The sequence below is a fragment of the Ascaphus truei genome, chromosome 4 (genome assembly GCF_040206685.1).
Source record: "Ascaphus truei isolate aAscTru1 chromosome 4, aAscTru1.hap1, whole genome shotgun sequence".
Taxonomy (NCBI): Eukaryota; Metazoa; Chordata; class Amphibia; order Anura; family Ascaphidae; genus Ascaphus; species Ascaphus truei.
Window position 1 is genome coordinate 377196535 of NC_134486.1, and position 17906 is coordinate 377214440.

The following is a 17906-nucleotide window of genomic DNA, read 5'->3' on the forward strand; positions in this document are numbered from 1 at the left end:
GTGCGATGTGCTGGAGACACACACACATGCTTGAGAAACAAACACACCTCTCCACTCCATGCAGTTTCCTCCTCTCCTTGTCCCCACCCGAGGCTCTTGACACCTCCCCCGTATTGGCTGCGTTACCCAGCAGCAGGAAATCAGGGTGGAGGAAGCTTCCCAGCCCCCTTAGTAGCAGCCCTGCTCCTTCCTGCTCGGGGAAATCCTGCGGCTCCCCAAGCTGGTCAGGTCACTATATCTAGAGAGATAATACCGGACACACATGTCCAGTATTACCTCTAATTTTTAACTGGACAAAGTGTCCAAATAAAGGACAGTCCGGTTCAATACTGGACACCTGGCAACCCTATGGACACACAAATGCACCACAAGTGATATTTTTATTTCCTGGAAAAAAAAGGCAAAGTAGTGAAAAAGGAAAGTTCCTGTAGTACAGCTTCCCACGGTTTGAAATCAGATGGGTCTCGCCATAGCCTCACAGAGGAGAAAGCAGACATAGTATAATATTGCTTTTATGTAAAAATATCAAAAGAGAACAAGTGGAATTGCACTCACACTTTCCACTAATCCATAGTGCATTAATACCACATGGTCAGAATAAACAACAGCAGGAGAGCTCCTGAAACAGACGTAAAACCTCTGACTCGCAAGCTAACTCGCGTGTCGTCACTTCCGAAACGTGATGTCACCGTTGAAGGTGGGAAAGATCTCAACGGCATCCTCCCTAAGGGAGATCCGGTATGCTGGTTAGCCTGCTCGTTTCACTCGGCTTGGCGCTTCCTCAGGTATGTGCCATAGGGCACTTGTACTGTATGTCTTTTTTATACAGTCCCGTTAACTTGACGTCACAGCGGAAATGTATATTCTTTGATGCATATTAAAAGTACAATACAAAAAATACCTCTTAAAGGCCTCTAGTAATCTGTAGAATATCACATAGATATGTGTAACGGTTTGTCTGGACCCACCCAAGCTCAGATTGGCCCCTGTAGTCTAACTGGTCCCCATTACATGCATGTATGTTGTGGTGCACCTGCTGGCGTACAGGACTCCTGAGTCTCCCCCTGGGTTGGTATGGGGATATCAGCAAGACAGGCATCTGAGGTAGTGGGGATTAAGTGCTACCTACATCCAGTGCAGCGCCTCCACCTCATCAGGATCTCTGCGTCCGCAGGAAGATGTAACTGATGAGGACCTCCTCTGTGGTACCTCCTCCTGTGCAAGAACTTCACTCCAACACAGCAAGGGTTTGGTGAACTTGGGCATCTTTATTCTCAGCATAGGCAGACTGCCCCTCACAGCGGTCATACTCACCGCTCATTGTAGCACAGTTCATCCCTTCAGAAGGTTCTTCCCTCCTAATGGAGTTGGGTCACCTCTCCCCTCAGGGAGATCACCACCTGTGTCAGGTCCCTGATCACAGTGCAGATACTAATGATTAGGTCTGACAGCCTTGCTTGCTGCAGACCTCCAGAACTGAATCATAACTCTTGAACTTGAACCATACAGATTAACACCATTATAGAATCTCTGGATTAACACCTAATTTTGGGCAGTGCTGTGTCTTATATAACTTAGGGAATAGCCACACCTCTTGTGTCACGAACAGTGGACACAGAGTATGTTACCACTCCCCTGGTGTACATATGACACCACACCAGGTTGTGAGGGCAAACCTCCATGATTGATGCTGGCAGTCCTGCATACTTACCAGGTTTACTGCCAGCATGAGAGAGAACTGTATACCATTTTTATACATGGCTATATTCTCCCCCTGGTGAACCCCAACGGCCCGGCTGGGACCTAAATTTGCCGAACCTTCCTCCAGGCAGCACTGCAAAACATATACAACAGTATATATATAAAAATACATTATACAGTTATCTTTCTTTCCATCAAGATACGTCACCACAGTGCCTTGTGACCAGCAGACCGCACTGCTCCTAAGGAGAATCCCCATCTACTACCTAATAGTAGTGCCTAAGGTCAAGCTTCTGCACTTCCCTAGCAGTGATGTCCTTAATAGTGACACTATGTTCTCTGGGTAGCTCATTTTCTGGCCTATACTCTACCCGGTGCATATAGACGTTGCGCCCAACGCTCCACACCCTCATCAACTGAGTAATCCTCTCCTCGGTTTTGAAACCAGCATACCCACCAGATTTATTCATAATATATTCCTCGATGGTTTTCCTCAGCCAGGCATTTCTTCCGTCCTCAATTTCCTGCATTAGGGGCTCTGGTCACCAACCCATGGGACTTTTTGTATTCAGTAACAATGGCCCTCTCTGCCCTGCTGGTCCTAATCAGCCTTTTATTACCTGCCCTGCCTGGCAGTACCCACGACAACGGCTCATCCGGATCTACAGGGTCCCTGAATATGGCTGTCCCCTTGGGGTCTACTACTCCGGAATGAATATCATGCCATCTCAACCTAAGCTCCTCCAACCGTTCCTCTTCCGTGAACTCCCCTACTCCCCACCAGTAGTCTACAACCCCTTCTCTCCTCAAAATAAATCTTGTGTGGTCCAGCCAAGATTCATACCCCTCAAACAAGGGCGCCCACCACCTGGTCTCTCTCTCCCTGCAGCTCTCTGTCACCGCCACTGGACCCTCACTGTCCTCGAGCTCTCCCCCAGAAGATATCCCCGATGTACCAGTGGATCTGGAATTCGACCTCAACCTCTTAGGCCTGCTGTTGACACTCACTGTATCAGTACCTTCGCTATAACATGAGGATAATTTCCTCGTATACCCTCCCCCTCCCGACCCATCATCAGATGTAAAACACTCTCCCCAGTTCAGGTTCTCCCCAGTCCGTTCCTCGGAGGTGGCTCGGGACTCCCCAGACAACCCTTGGCTAGACCGGGACCCAGATGAGGAAGTGACAGGGGCAGGGGTTGGGCATAGGGAAACGCCATCAGGCGACGCGGGACTACGACCCGCAGCTTGTCGCTACCTTGCCCGGTGCCAACGGACTGGCATTCCGGTTCTCCCGTCTCCTTGTTTCCAGGCTTCCGCAGGGCCTGCCAGCTCTTTCCGGACCCAGGCGACCTGGAACAGCTCGTTGGTCGCAAGGACGCGGCCATCTTCCACCCGGCTCCGCTGTGTCCGCCGGATGTGACGTCGTCGATCTCGTGGGACTCACCGCCGCCATCTTGGGTTGGGCTCCCCAACGGAACCTCTTCCTCCACAACAACATCCGCCGCCGGAAGGGAAGCTCCTGCTCTCCGCTCCGCTCGGGCCTGGGCTTGGCCTTTCTCCGCCGTTGCCACCACCGGCGCCTGTGGAGGGTCAGAGTATGCCTCACCTCTCCTTCGGCTCGGGATGTGATCTTCTCCAACGTCTGCTCCGCCAGTCATCACGGCCGTGGGACTCCGCCGCTCCGACTGCCTCCGCACAGGCGATCTCGGCACCTCGAGGCTCCGCTCTGCTGCGACACAGGTAAGGCCTGCTTCGTTCACAGCACCGCTGTAGTGGTCCGCCGGTAGGCGCATCACCACCGTCGTCGGGGTCGCTTGTTCCTCGTCCGAGGAGCCAAACTCCGACTCGGGGAGTGGCAGTCCCGCTGGGGACCGATGGTGAGGTTCCCGGTTCTCACCTCGGTTGTAGGTCCCTTTCTCTCCAGGCTGCGTCGCGATCATCAGGAGCGATCCCCATTTTCCGGGATCGACAGGTCCAGTTTTGACCGAGGGCAAGTCTTCAGCTGTCAGCTTAGCTGTGTCCGCTCCCGCCTCCATGGTCTGTCCTGGCACGAAGGACTTCACCGCCCATAGGTAATGGATGCCACATTGGGGGCACCTAGCCGTTGTGCTGACTACACCACCCGGCAGCCGGCACTGCATGCACAAGCACTTGATTGTTTCTTTACCACCCGCCGTGAGCACCAGGAAGCCTCCTGGGGCTGAGTAGGGGTGAGCGGAGATGTCCATCTCTTCCTCGGCTTTGCTGGCATGCTGATTACAGGAGACACTTTTTGTAGTGGTCTTTCATTTTCACCAGCTCCTCGCAACTGAAGGGCAGGGGTCGGTTTGATAACTCCTCCCTCAGCCAGCTCCACTCTCATTTGGCACAATTGGAAACCACTCCCCCTGGTAGATATTAGGGGAGGGTCCCACAAGTTCACTGGGTGTCTCAGCACCGGCTCTGAGCCCGTCACTGTCCATGAGGGCGCGGCCACAGCTTTCGCACCATACCCCCCAGCAGGGTGGGGTTTGCTGCTTGGCGCCAATCCCGGCCAACTCCTTGCAACTTTAGCATTTGCAGGATTTTCTGCATTCGGCCCACGCGGTCTCCCAGGGAAGCGGGAGCCGCCATCTTGATTCACTCGGCCATTCACTTTAGCAACTGAGGTAGATTTTTGGCTGTAGCTCACCGTCTGGCAAGCAGATTCTCCGTTCTCATCGCACACAACCACAATGTCCTCAACACTGTCCTCCAGGGTAGCACCCCTTGATCCTAGGCAGGACCAAAACGGTGCGGCCACTGCCTTAGTCACTGCCTTAGCGCCATTCCACAGCATGCTGGCAAAAGTTCCTTCTGCAGCTTGCTCTTCAGTAGCACGCACACCACGTGCGCTCCCTCCATCAGCCGCGGTCCGCCATCTTGGACTCTCCGCACCGCACGGATCTTCCATTCTTGCGGTCGCCATCTTTACACTGTGTGACGGGAGCTTTGTGACAGGCTATAATAATACACCACCAAAGATATAACTGGGTTGAACTGGGCGAGACTTAGATATGATAAAATATAATTTATTCCTTGAAAAAGATGAACACACGAGATATACACATAACAGACAAACTATGGACACTTACTTAAAGGTTAGGACAAGAAAGACATCAGGATACAGGATGGGCCATTTCTTCCATAATTCAGTTGACATCACAGCAATACATGCAGATCATGAAGACACATGAAGGACAATTGAGCAAGGGGTGACTCTGACTTATATACCATTTCAACCCTTCTCTTACACTCAAGGCGCCGAGCTGTCTAGCAAAAATCTCTTTGAAGCAGCTTTTGGCTTCCATTGTAAGTGTGAAGTATCACACTTAAAAACACTCAGTTCCTTGGTTCCTGCCCCCAGTATAAACAATTAGGACAGTTACCCTTTGATCACCGGGCTATGTTAATTCTTACAGAATGCTCTCCCTGCCCTATTAGCATAGCAGATGGGGGTCTGCATTGTCAGAGCAGACCCAAAACCCCATATACATTTTAATACCTACACATATTAAAATACCTGGTTCTGGTAGGTCCAGCGGGTCCAAACTTTCCAGACCTTAATGCCGGAAGTGGTACACTATAGGGTCCAAATTTCAGCCCACTACGACCTTCGGAACCGGAGTTATACAAATACCACATAAACCGTTTCATATTTTATTATAAAAATCTCCGCTAAAGCCATCAGGATACAGGATGGGCCATTTCTTCCATAATTCAGTTGACATCACAGCAATACATGCAGATCATGAAGACACATGAAGGACAATTGAGTAAGGGGTGACTCTGACTTATATACCGTTTCAACCTTTCTCTTACACTCAAGGCGCCGAGCTGTCTAGCAAAAATCTCTTTGAAGGAGATTTTGGCTTCCCTGTAAGTGTGAAGACCGACACTTAAAAACCACTCAGCCTTTTTCTTCTTACCCTTAGCATAAACAATCAGGACAGTTAGTCTTTGATCACCGGGCTATGTTAATTCTTGCAGGATGCTCTTCCTGCCTATTAACATAGCAGATGGAGTCTGCAGTTTCCAGAGCAGACCCAAAACCCCAGATACATTTTAATACCTACACATATTAAAATACCCAGTTCTGGTAGGTCCAGCAGGTCCAAACTTTCCAGACCTTAATGGCGGAAGTGGTACACTATAGGGTCCAACTTTCAGCCCGCTACGACCTTCGGAACCGGAGTTATACAAATACCACATAAACCGTTTCATATTTTATTATAAAAATCTCCGCTAAAAAGAAATCTCAGCGTTTCACTAAATCCCCATTGAAAACAACGGGCTCCGCCGCCATGGGTTTCAATGGAGCAACTCCGTCGTTGTAGTCAATGGAGTTTCCCGCCATAGACTTTCAATGGAGGAACTGCCGCCATTGAAGTCTATGAGAAAATTCACAAATCTTTACCTGCGTCCACACTCTATCTGGTTGGTCTGAGGAGGCTGGGAATGGGCATGCATTAAAGCCGGAACCTTGGCTATATGCCACCCAAATCCCATCCCTCTGGTCATTCCAGAACCGGAGATATGGACTTACACATTTCAACATTTTACACTTAGTCGTTTTTTCGCCATGCGGCTTTTCCCCATTGGAATCAATGGCCGGCGCCGCCATTGACAATGCATGGCGCCCGCCGCCATTGGATTCAATGGTGCGACCCTCCTTCTCCGCTCGACCCCTTACGGGGGTCCCTCATTCCCGAACCCGGTGTGGATCGTGTGTGGGGGTTCCTAGGGGATAGGTACAATAATAACTTTATTCCCAGGGGCCCTAGAACCCAAGATTCCCACGCCAATTGTCGTTGAACTTGACCGTAGTGATTAAACTCTTTTAAAAAACATTGTATCCGCTTTTGCGGTCTGCGGTTTGGATGGCTGCCAACCTGTTCCTCGAGGCCGGCGTTGAGGAATCTCCATTGAAGTCAATGAGCCCATTGACTTACAATGGGAAACCGCCGCTCCTCCTCTCGGACGCCACCTGCTGGTCGTCGCTGAAAAACAGGTCCAAAACCGCTACTTCTGCCATTAGAAAGCATGGAGGCTCAATGGCGACCTATGGACGGCTGCAAAATGGAGCCTGAAAAGGCGGGAAAATTACACAAAGGGCTATAATCACTATTTTAACATTAACCCCTTCCCTCTCGCATCAACCCTAGTGTATGTGTGAGTGCACACACCAGGATAACACAATACATTTACACAGGGGAATAAACATTTGGATATTGAAGCAAGGCAAAACATATTACTGGACCTCAGTCCAGTTAACCCCTTGCTTCCCTGATGAGAGTAGAGGGTGGCCAAATGGGGTGTAACCATTTTAATCCCGGGCCAAATCCTCTCTATCATGACACACTGTACTTTTGTTTATCGCACATGGAGCTCCTTTCTGCGGGGCAGCTGCCATTCCGATGCAATAAAGAATGCCACCGTGCATCACCTACGTGTACCCAATGTAAGTCTGACTCATGTTCCACTACCTCAGGCTATGCTCACTCTCTCAGTGTATGCTGTGTCCACCTCCCTCCTGTCTGTGCTCTGTGGTAAGTGTCCTGGTTCCTGGCTAGAGTACTCTGGCTTCTCCCATGCAGTACTAGGGCGTCTACCTACTGTTGGCCAGCCTAGCGCAGACCCTCTCCAGAATTCCTGACCACGTTAACAGGCTATTCCTTTAGGCATCCTACCAACTAGCTGCCTCAAGGTGACTAGAACAGCTATAGCCCTGTCTCCAGAACCACTGTACCCCTCTCAGGATCCTAGGTTGTACTTTGCGAGCTGACAAATCCATCAGGCCCCTGACTACCCCTAGGCTCCATCTCCATCCACAGCACTGACTGGCAGCATACACTCTCCCTGTTTCCTAGTGTGCCTAGCAAAAGCCTGTCCTGTTGATAGGTATCTCAGCAGCGCCTCCATTAATGTAACGGTTTGTCTGGACACACCCAATCTAAGATTGGCCCCTGTAGTCTAACTGGTCCCCATTACATGCATGTATGTTGTGGTGCACCTGCTGGCGTACAGGACTCCTGAGTCTCCCCTGGGTTGGTATGGGGATATCAGCAAGACAGGCATCTGAGGTAGTGGGGATTGAGTCCTACCTATATCCAGTGCAGCGCCTCCACCTCATCAGGATCTCTGCGTCCGCAGGAAGATGTAACTGATGAGGACCTCCTCTGTGGTGCCTCCTCCTGTGCAAGAACTTCACTCCCACACAGCAAGGGTTTGGTGAACTTGGGCATCTTTATTCTCAGCATAAGCAGACTGCCCCTCACAGCGGTCATACTCAGCCGCTCATTGTAGCACAGTTCATCCCTTCAGAAGGTTCTTCCCTCCTAATGGAGTTGGGTCACCTCTCCCTTCAGGGAGATCACCACCTGTGTCAGGTCCCTGATCACAGTGCAGATACTAATGATTAGGTCTGACAGCCTTGCTTGCTGCAGACCTCCAGAACTGAATCATAACTCTTGAACTTGAACCATACAGATTAACACCATTATAGAATCTCTGGATTAACACCTAACTTTGGGCAGTGCTGTGTCTTATATAATTTAGGGAATAGTCACACCTCTTGTGTCACTAACAGTGGACACAGAGTATGTTACCACTCCCCTGGTGTACATATGACACCTCACCAGGGTGTGAGGGCAAACCTCCATGATTGATGCTGGCAATCCTGCATACCTACCAGGTTTACTGCCAGCATGAGAGAGAACTGTATACCATTTTTATACATGGCTACATATGGAACAATTTATATGCATGTATCTACAAGGCAAAGAGATAAGAGTTAAGAGCAGATAACTTACTATAGAATATATGGGTCCCACAGATATTCAATTGAGTAAATTTATCCAGAGATGAAAATACTAATAGGGAACCCAAATGAGTTACCTATATCAATAAAATACATTATATTAGTTATACAATGTGCTTGTTTTATTTTGAAATTGTGCATTAAGCACACAGAAAAATAGAAAAAAGGGATAATAGAATAAAATGATCTTTAAGGCACAAAGATAAATAAAATTGTGTTTGCAAAAGTTGTAATTAGAATACAGTTAAACAATCTGTATAAACCCGTATTCGCTAATATAAAGCGACCTTCCGCTATAAGAGATATATAGGTAGTAATGTAAAGATATACAGCTCTATGTCAGTACATGAGACCGAAATAGAGCATAATTATATTATTCATATTTAATAATAATAATGGAGGAAATAATATTGATCATAATAACTGTATGACAAATAAATATGTTTCATTCAAAATGGAGACACCCAATACTACTTATCATCACAGTAGGGTAATTTAGGTCAGGAAATAATTTAAATCAATGTTTATATTGAGTCCTGTTGGAGTAAGGGTGCGTAATTTATAGATCCAACTGGACTTTAAAATATCAAGTCCCAGAAAGGTTAGACCATCAGGCTTGAAACCGTGATATTTCTTAAAATGTAATGATATGTTTCCAATCCCATAGTGAGGTTCCTAACGTGTACGAGGATTCTTATTCTGAGAGGGCAAGTCGTACATCCCTCACTTTGTAGTCCGTAAGGACAACTTATTTATAAATTGTTTTACCACAAAGTAATACATTGAGAGTTACCTCTCGTTTTCAAGTATGTCCTGGGCACATAGTGATGATGACAAATACATGATAAACTTTGTAGGTGTATGACAAATTCACTCATGCAATGAATAAAGCAAGTGTTGTTAAAGCTGTCTTTTCTTACATTAGCGATGAATGTGTCTGTTTTCAAATATCAGAACCTAGATGCCTGACATTTAGTGCATCTAAAAAATCCTTCTGGATTATTTCGCAAGGTGAAAGAATAGGAGAATGATCCCCTATGCAATGCTCACAAGGAATGTCCATGTAGTTTAGATTTATAAGACAATTGTCTTTCCAAAAACACACAGCATACTTAAATTCAGACCTTCCATGTCACTAGTAACCCTTGAAAACCACTCTGTGTGGACTCCCACTAACCTGTGAAGACAGGTATATTTTGTATGGGTGTCGCTGGCTGAAGGTACAGTAATGCAATAAGGAGTAAAAGGAATAAACCTCACGAATTGCTGGAGGTCCAGGTGCTGGGGGCGTGCTCCTACCGAGGAGATGCAAATGCAGAAAGTTCGTGGGTGGCGGCGCAGCTGCCTTGGAAGAAAGCGTGGGACCAAAATTGCAAAATATTGGGTACAAAAAGAGTTTATTGGCACATAAAAATTATTATTATGATTATTATTATTATTATTATTTCGCAGCCAGCAGGGATTTTCGATAGTCGAGATAACTTTTAAGGCACTGGGTTTCAGGTTATGGGATTTTGTGTAGACCATTTGAGGTCTATCTGGTAAATATTCTTGTAAAATAAGGTCCTGTTTCAGGACATGCCAATGTTTGCCGATTATCTGGTCTATCTTTCCTGAGTCTCAATTGTATTGTGTCATCAATGGTATAAAATTATCCAAGTTTCTTTTCCATTTCATTTTGAAATATTACTTCTATCTAGATTCCCTCACTCTTATTTTTGCCAGTTCCACTTCTCTAGGGGGATAGTTTTTTTTCTATCATTTTTATCTTTAATTTTTTTTCTCCACGTTTTGGGTAGATCATTATAGGTACTTATATCTGAGAAGTTACGCTTGATTCTCCAAAACTGCCTGAAAGGTGTGTTCAATACAGTCATACTTAGAGACAGATACAGAGACAAAACATGAAACACAGACAGAGCCCAGTGCTACATCCATTGACACAAATACACGGTACAGTGCCTATATATATATATCTATATATATATATATAGATATCTTTTGAATAAAATGGTCTTTTAGTTTAATTCTTTGGCCAAAGTGTCGTAAGCCCATGAGACCCTCCAAGGCAGACCACGTCTCATGGGTACTAACACTAATATAAATTCTTAATAACATGTACATTACCAGGAAGAATGATTTATAATAAATCTGTCAAAATTAGTTGCATAGTTCTAAGTCTGATTGAAGCTCTTATTAACCTGTATAATACCAGGAAAAGCACTCTGTTAGATTTGTTGCAATCAAACTGCATGCAAGTTCCCATGGGTGTGGAAGGTGAAATGGAGTGAGCTTTAACCATTTAAATGTGGAGGGGGTGAGCTTCAAACCTGGGAAGGAGGAGCCACCCTCCAAATCAGCTGGGAACAGCTGAACAGAATTGCAAAACATACAGAACCCCTGTAAGCTCATATTGAACCCCCAAAATAACCACAACGTATATATATGCATATAAGTGTCAAACAGGAGTGCTACTGAGCATGGCAATATATATTTAAAATCAGAGACAAAACATGAAACACAGACAGAGCCCAGTGCTACATCCATTGACACAAATACACGGTACAGGCATACCCCGGTTTAAGGACACTCACTTTAAGTACACTCACGAGTAAGGACATATTGCCCAATAGGCAAACGGCAGCTTGCGCATGCGCCTGTCAGCACGTCCTGAATAGCAATACCGGCTCCCAACCTGTACCGAAGCTGTCTGCAAGCGGGGAGACTATAGAGCTTGTTACAAATGCGTTATTTACATCAGTTATGCACGTATATGACGATCGCAGTACAGTACATGCATCGATAAGTGGGAAAAGAGAGTGCTTCACTTTAAGTACTTTTTTGCTTTACATACATGCTCTGGACCCATTGCGTACGTTAATGCGGGGTATGCCTGTATCCACTTTTTTTGGGATGGCAACTGTCATTTAGGATGTAGTTCTTTTTATCTACATCCTTAAAAAAGGTTTTGGTCTTGACCTTGGCCTTATTCAATATAGAATATAAGATCTAGAAAATCTATCTTTTCTTTACAAGGCATGGAAGTAAATCTTACATTTTGTTAATTCTCATTCAGATATTTAAAGAAATCATTAAGCTTGAAGTCATAGCCCCTCCCAATCAAAACAACGTAATTTATATAGCACCGCCACAGGACCAGGTTCGCACCAAATGGGTTGTTATTGAGGATCAAATCCTCATCCCATACTCCCATGAAGAGGTTGGCCTAGCTTGGTGCGAGCCTGATACCCATGGCGGTGGCCCTAGTCTGTAGATAAAATTTGGCTTGAAACTAAAAGTAATTATGATCAAGAATGAATCTAATCCCATCTATGATAAATTTAATTTGATCTGACTGGAGTATATCAGCTTTGGTAAGTATTCTATTAATTGCCTCTCAACCCCTTATGATGGTCAATAAGCGTGTACACGGAAGGGACCTGTACATTTTCATAATTTCAAATATTCAGATCCTTACCCTTAGTCAATAATATGCTAAGTTCAAATATAAATTTGGTGACCTTCCCCGCGTCCAACATTGACGTCATGTTCCGGAAGTGACGACACATGAGAGTTGGAGGTTTTCGTGTCTTTGTTTCGGGAACACTCCTGCTGTTATTTATTCTGACCCTGTGTGAAAGGCACTATTGATTGGTGGAAAGTGTGAGTGCATTTCCACTTGTTCTCTTTTTAGATTTTTACATGATAGCAATATTATACTCGGTGCACAGTAATTTTCTACTCTGCATAGTTTACCTCAAATCAGGGTGTTCTATTCAGGGTGCTGGGCGGTGAAATAGTGTGAAGTGTGACAATGATAGATGCCAGAACCTTTTTTAGTACACTCTGTCTTTATTCACGTCCCCAGGCAAGGGGACACATCACACACATCTGACAGCAATGCACGGTATTCTATAATTTCATGGTAACTTATGAACACGGTGCTTCCGTGGGTGCTCATTCAACACTCAAAGGGAGTTGTATTTACATGGTTGTACTTCAGTTATTGAACCAAGCCCCAATTTGGAGTAACATCCATTGTACCCCATCTTCTTTTGGCCCTTACTGGGATCCGAGCTGGTTCTGAGAAGGTACCGATTCTGCACCTAATTGGGAACTGCCACTTCCCTACCAATTGAGGAGAATACTCAGATAGATGAGCCTGTAGAGCTGATCCGCTGTCACCTGGGGACCCTCTGCATATGTCCCTCTGTGGCGTGTCTGTTTCTTCCTATGTGATACCTGTGTGTCTCCGTTGGCCATATAATTAGGATCCTTTCTATAATGGCACTGTCTGTATCTATAACAAAATAAATATGGGGCGCCTGATCTCTCCTATTACTTTATACACATCATCCATACTCTTCTCCTCTTGTCCTTCAGAAACCAATCTTCCAGAACCTTCCTCCTATCCTATATACTTCCCTGTGACATCAGTATCCCCACTGCAATACAGGGTGGAGCCTAGCACATACTATCCTACTATTAACCCCTTAGGGCTTGTAACCCCATTGAAGAGGGGAGGGGGGGAGGGTTTACATACTATGCCTGTGTTCTCCTCCATGAATCTGATTGCAAACTCTGGGAAGCTGTACTACAGGACCTCTGCCTTTTCACTACTTTGGATTTTTATCTAGAAATGCCAGAATGTGTCGAGCAGCTCCTTCCCCGTCTGTGTGATAGTTTGCAAAAGTGCCTTTCATATTGCACTATATTTCTCTATTTTCTTTGTTCATATATACGGCATATACCCTGAGAACTCGGCTCTCTGGATCTTCTGTTTTTTTCGTTTTGTATCAGATGTTGGGAAACATCTTGTGTTTCAATTTTTTTCCATTCAACATGTGCATCAATACAATCTGCGCACTGACATGTGATTAGCTAAGCTGCAGATCGATCCGTTCACCTATAATCGATCACTTTGCTCGGGGTTATTTAACTCATTTATTGTAGAAAAACAGTACCCACGATGCAAAGTTCTGTGTGGAAAATCATGTGACCAGGCAGTTACTAGGTACAACTGGTGCACTGCTAGAGAGAGGGCGGGGCTCAGGAGCCAGAGCCTGTCTCAGACGAGGAAGGGGGTGTGACTTTGTAAATGGTTTCTATAGAAACAAAAATGCTTGCTACATTAGAATACATTACAAATGTCTAAAAATTGTTTAAAAAAAGTATTTTCTCATAGTATAGAACTGGTTTATTAAAAAGAACACACGTGTAGGATATTGCTTGAATGCAGCTTTAGCAGAGTTGTATCCATTTATTAGATATACTGTAATCACTTATTACACAAACTACACTATGTTTTTAACACCTGGTTGCTTTGATACAGTAACAATCACTTTACTTATTCACTAATTTACATAATCAAGTTCCCTTCTGCACTCATATCTTTTTCTTTATTAACTTTTCAGCTACATTATCTTAGTTTCCTAATTGTTCTTTACTAACATTAATATTCATTCATGCTTTGTTATGCTATTTTAGCATTTTCGTACTTAATTTTAGTTCAAACCGAAATACTGAAAATGTTTCGCACCGAGTGAAAATGCCCACCTTAAGCAACGATGCCAGGCGCGGCATTTTTTTATTATTGTCTTTTATTTGTATGGCGCCAACATTCTGCGGGAGGGCAGACAATAATATTGTCTGACAAAAGAGTAGAACTATGTTAGGACAATCTGAGACAATAGAAAGGGGGGGGGGGTCCCTGCTCCAAGGAGTTTACAATCTGGGATCTGACTTGTCTGCCTGTCTGAGCCAAATGTAAAAAAGGTGTTAATCCCATTGCTTTACAATGCGTTGCATTCCCCTCTGGCAGTGAAAGGATTAAACCAGCTGTGAAAAGTGATACAAAGCGAATCTTTTCCTTATAAGCTAACAAATATGCTTCCTTCTTTCTAGTTATTTCTAGTCAGCGATTTTGTTTTTTTTTACCACCCAGAAATGCACTGCTCGTTTCTCGGAAATCTATGGGGGCTATTTAGCAGACTCCCACTCCAAAACTGGGCCAATGAAATGTCACCAGATGTGTAGCCATGGCTGGTTCTGGCTATTCCTTTGCCCTCCCTAACATGTAAGTCCTGGTAGATGCAGGCAGTGTTAGGCCCATCTTGGGTTTACCCCTCCCCATGCAGCTTCCTTGAGTGGCAGGAGTGGAGGTGGGATGTGGTCTGTGTTGCCAAATCATGGGTGCAGACCATGTTCCCTCCCCTTCTGCTCTAAGGAAGAGGCACACCAAAGTTAGTGGTTGTTCTTCCCAGTTCCCTGAGGAGTTCAGCTCTGACTCTAGTACTGGGAGTTGCAGTCTGTGTCTCACCCTGCGGGGTGGGTGTAACAGGGGATTTGTCCCTGTTCAAAAAGGTGCCTCTAATCCAGCAGTGTGGTTGTTAACTGCTGGTAGTCAATTAACCAATACCACCTGGCTGATTAGAGGTTGGTTAGAAAAGCCTGCCTTTGAGACAGGAAGAGAGATTCCTTAGTCCACAACTGGGCTGACCAAGGAAACAGACAGAGCAGAGGTTTCTGAGTCTCACAGATGAGACTGACAGATGGATCACAGATGTCTGGAGCTCACAAGACTTCTACACCTGAATGCTGATATAACCTGAGGAAAAGGCAGCAACCCAGGAAAGAGAGAAGCCTTCCCCCTACAACTACGAGACAGATAAGACTTTTCTTATAAGACTGATTATCTATGTCTGTCTATATATAAATGTCTCTATGATTTGGGCTGGTGAATCGCTGGACTACAAGTGTAAATATACTCCAACGTGGAGCAGATTTTGTTTGTGGATTTTCATGTTTGCTGTGTTTAAAGCAACAGGCGCAATAAAGCCTTATTTAATGTCACCTTAAAACCAGTCTCCATTGCGTACCTCTGCACACATCTCTTACAGTGGGACTATATGATCAGTTCCATTAAGGGACTGTGAATAAGGCCTAAAGCCAGATTTGACACAGGGACCATCCAGAGGTCTGGGACCAAGAAAAGTATTCGCTGTATGAGTAGAGTGTATGCGGTGGATGCCAAATAAAGAGACTTCTGTTCCATATACTCCTGCCTTGGGTCTGCAGTCAATCAGGGAGTGTATGAAAGGATCCTACCATAGGCACTGCCTCCAGCACTCCTGGGGCTTGTGGTGGATGGAGGCGCTAGCACTGGAGAGACTGAACTGAAGCATCTACATCACAAGCCTGTCCTTTTGTCCCAACACCATCGCAGAACCTCAGCCCTCCTGTGAACCAACAGGTAAAGCACACCACCATACACCGGTAGCAGGGCCAATCTCCGGGGGGGGAGGGGGGTTTGCAGAGCTACAGATATATCAACCTTTAAATTGTCCTATTGATGTATCAGGTACATTATGGCACAATGCTACTTTTCTAGGGGATGATCAGGCCTAAGCACTCCATGGGAGACCCCTCCACTTCGTTCCTGTTGGCCGGGGGCGAGAGCTGCATTTCCGTTTCTGTCAGCCGGGCGCCAAGAGCTGCATTTCCGTTTCTGTCAGCAGGGGGGCGAGAGCTGCATTTCTGTTTTTGTCAGCAGGGGGCGATGACTGCTGAAACGATCACATGACCGCAAATGCTGGCAGATCTCCGTCATTGAAAAAGTTAATGTGAAACAATAGTATTGAAACCAGGATTTTAGTGTTTTGATAAATGACCGACTAGCTTGTAAACAGAAAAATAATAGTCAAGCGGTTGGAGTGCGATAGTACTCAGGGATACACAGAGAGTACCACTAGTGTTTGCAAACCCCCCAATTCCACTCATTTGTTCTCTGAGTAATGCTATTAAATTTAGGATATCTCTTCATTTCTGCTACAGCAGCACAAAAAAGTGTACAAAACATACTAAAATACTACTTCTCAGGTAAACCACACCTGTGAGCACATGACTTGTGCATGTGAAAAGGGTTAATACACCCAGCTATCCTGCTGGCTCATTTAGCTCCCTGCAGGGCCCTCAAAATGACCAATATCTCCACCACCACCCGTCACACTGCACCTCAATACGCTGCTGCCTATACCAAGAATATTTAAGGTCTTACCTCCGGAGTTCTCCGTCCCGTTTACTGGGAAATATGTATTTAACACAAAAATCAAATGTAGCAAAATGCAGTTAATCACTTCTAAAAGGTACTATATGTTGGAGAAGTGGGGTAATTCATGGATAAGGGTGACGATTTGAAGTTAGTGTTACCCTACCTCTCACCATATTGAATAGGGAGAACAGTAAGATTGTGGTCCAGTTTTTCTTATTCCAACTCTAGTGCAATCTGGCCCAGGTTGTCTATGGTACATGTTTACACACATGCAATCACCATAGTGGGATTGATTTGATACTGTCCGGATAACACCACATCAAAGGTGCATTCCTCCCTGCTCATTTATTTTATTTATTCTTGAAAGATTTCTTTAGTTAATATACTGTACAGTTGGTAAGGCCGCAGACAACTTTCCCAGGCCCCAGGACTAGGATTTCCACTGCCACCTCTCCCATGTCAGTGGCCTCACTCTTTCACCCCCCTCTATTTCTCTACCCCTTCTCACACTCCCCCCTCTCATCCAGGCCCTCTACTCATGTATTTCTCTCCCCACTGTCTCTCACTTCCCCTTCCCTCTCTAACACCTCCATCTCTCCCCCGTCCTCTCTTACACCTCCACCATGACCTCTTCCCGCTCTTAAACTCCCACCTTTCCATCCTCCCTCTCTTATGTAGACCTGTAGGGTCGCACAGAGGAGTCAGGTTCAGGCCCAGATCTGGTAAGAACTAGAACAGTCCATGAGACCAGCTGCCATCTTAGTTTGGGTATAAAACCCCACCCGGCCTTTTACACTGGCGACACACTTTATTCGAGCTCGGCTAGTCCCACGAATTCGGGTATACCCGGGTGTATTGAGGTTTGTGACTGTTTTCTGCCCGAGTGCATTGAGTTATTTTCCGGCAGGGATTGAAGCATTTTATTCCCGTTGGCTGCAATACTGCACAGTACATATATATATACTGCATTACAATTCATGAATTTATGCCATCTGGTAGACACTCGAAGCATTGCAGCCTATTAAATCCTAATCATTATCATTTAACAGATCAGCCGCCCATCAGCCAGGCATGAACCCAGGCTGGGAAGGCAAATGCAACGGGGCTTGTCAGAGGTGAGGAGCGGCGCATTCCAGGTATCTGCCAGGTACATACCGGGTATTTGCTCGAATAAAGTGTGTCGGTGCAGTAGTTCCTTGTGTGTCAAACGTTCTATTTATGGGCCAGGAGACAGATTATTCTTTTTCCCTAGCACTGTGACTTCCCTTGTTTCTTTTTATCAGGTACCTTCTTGTTTGTTGTCTTCTATTCCCC